Source organism: Odocoileus virginianus, chromosome 5 (genome assembly GCF_023699985.2).
Source record: "Odocoileus virginianus isolate 20LAN1187 ecotype Illinois chromosome 5, Ovbor_1.2, whole genome shotgun sequence".
Classification (NCBI taxonomy): Eukaryota; Metazoa; Chordata; class Mammalia; order Artiodactyla; family Cervidae; genus Odocoileus; species Odocoileus virginianus.
This window is the reverse complement of record NC_069678.1, coordinates 87,704,537-87,706,905: the sequence shown is the minus strand read 5'-3', so window position 1 is coordinate 87,706,905 and position 2,369 is coordinate 87,704,537. Positions and strand designations below refer to the sequence as shown.

The 2,369-nt window shown below is 42.5% G+C and overlaps 1 non-coding gene across 1 annotated transcript; it reads left to right on the top strand.

Moving 5' to 3' along the window:
• Positions 1 to 221: 221 nt before the first annotated feature.
• LOC139035307 (U6 spliceosomal RNA) lies at positions 222 to 328 on the top strand. The gene has a single exon (XR_011487978.1). It is a non-coding gene; the product is annotated as a U6 spliceosomal RNA (small nuclear RNA).
• Positions 329 to 2,369: the final 2,041 nt, after the last annotated feature.

The window sequence follows — 2,369 nt, the reverse complement described above, 5'->3', positions numbered from 1 at the left end:
GCATCAGATAAAGAAAGTCAAGGGAACGTGGTCGTGTACAACTGCGTCTTTCTGTGTGTGTTCCCACCCCCTCGGCTCCCAGAAAAATCTTTTGGGAACAGGAGATTCTTTCTTCTGGGAGGATTTCTCCAGGACCTAGTCCAGTGCTCTTCATGCAGGGTCAGTTGATGAGCCTGGAGATAAGATATTCCCAGGTTCACATCCATCAAAGCATCAAACAAGTGTTCGCTTCGGCAGCACATATACTAAAATTGGAACGGTACAGAGAAGATTAGCATGGCCTCTGTGCAAGGATGACATGCAAATTTGTGAAGCATTCCATATTTTTTTATAAAAGTATGAAAAATATAATAAAAATGAGAAATATTTTTTTTAAAAAAGCATCAAACAATCATCTGGCGATACCAAGCAGAGATGTTGGCAATGTTCCCCTCACCATAGGAATGGCTCCTTGCTTGCCTGTCTTGTCCTCCTGTAACAGGGCTTCCCTGGTAGCTCAGCTGGTAAGGAATCCACCTGCAATGCAGGAGACCCTGGTTCCATTCCTGGGTTGGGAAAATCCCCTGGAGATGGCAGAGGCTACCCACTTCCGTATTCTTGGGCTTCCCTGGTAGCTCAGCTGGTAAAGAATCCACCTGCAATGTGGGAGACCTGGATTCGATCCCTGGGTTGAGAAGATCCCCTGGAGAAGGGAACAGCTACCCACACCAGTATTCTGGCCTGGAGAATTCCATAGACTGTATAGTCCACGGGGTGGCAAAGAGTCGGAGAAAACTGAACAACTCTCACTTTCACTTTCTATCTTGTCCTCCAATAGTCTCCTGTTTTCCTCTTTTCCCATACAGCCCAGATTCTCACAATTAAACAGAACTACTTCGCTGCACACCGGAAACTAATATGACATTGTAAATTAACTATCCTTCAAGAAAAAAAAATTATAAAAGGAAGGTCATATATGAAAAGTCATCTGAAACCTTGGTATTTCCATGATCACATTACTAGGAGTTGGGAGTTTAGATGACATGAACAAACTGCTTCATTTCAAATTTCATGGAAACACCAAAGTTTCAGGTGACTGGTGTGCTCGTTTCTGGTGTACGGCAAAGTGATTAACTTGCATACATACACATAGATATGTTCTTTTTCAGATTCTTTTCCATTATAGGTTATTACAAGATCTTCAATATAGTTCCATGTGCTCTACAGCAGTACAGTATTATTTATCTATTTTATATACAGTAGTTTGTATCTGCTATTCACAAACTCCTAATTTATCCCTCCCCCACCCTTTCCCCTTTGGTAACCACAAACCTGTTCCCTATGTCTGTGAGTCTGTCTTATAAATAAGTTCATTTGTATCATTTTTTAGATTCCATGTATAAGTGCTACAGGCAGCATTTGTCTTGCTCTGTCTGACTTGACTTAGTATGATAATCTCTAAGTCCATTCAATGCATGGCTTTCTTTGAGTCATGTAGTCTCCAGTCATTTGGGGTCTATTCAGCCTCTGACTGTCAAGCCTTGAAGGGTTTATCTCAGTAGAAACTTTGGGGTGGGGTGGGGGGTGACTTATTTTTGTATTTTAAAGTCTGTTTCTTAAGAGTCAGTAGGAAAAGACAAAATGTTCAGCAAAGAGAACTGGCATATCAACACAATAAAGTCTTACAAATAAAGTCTTACATGAGGGCTAAGTGGAGACATGGGAGATATTATGAAAACAAAGTAAAAAAATCAGGCCACAAAATCATATTTGCACTCTACCTGCAAAGACAAAAAACAAAAAACGTATCTGCGGGTGGCAAGTGGAAAGGGTCATGGCAGAATGAAAACACTTGCTCTGAGGAGTGGGAGTGCCAGCATGTTTCACTTTGCAAGCCTATCTTTAATGTCATCGCATTGTGTCATCCAGGCAGGGTCTGGGAATGCTAGAAAGCACCCGTGTACATACACAGCTGAACATAAAAGGCTACCCCAGTAACCCGCAGAGAGATGTACATATCAGCCTGCAGCACTGTGCATCCTTACCAAGGATGTGGATCAGAGCTTCTGAGTACTTTCCTCAGGTCTGCAGAAGGAGCTCAGGCTGGCCTGCTTGCTGAGTCCCCGGGAGGCAAACACAGAATCACAACTACAAGATAAGTTAGATGTGGTTAGAAAAATGCTGATGCTCAACAGGGCCAGTTAGAGATCTGGAATCAGAGAGGAAAGTTACCTCTATCTCATGAGCTCGCTAGATACAGAAGGGCTCAGAGTCAGAATGTGCCTATCTAGTAGGCTTACTCCATTTGACTGAAGTCAACATCACTCTGTATCTACATTGTGCCAGGGCCGGTGCTATTCGCTGGGCATACAAAGTCATAGGATAATTTT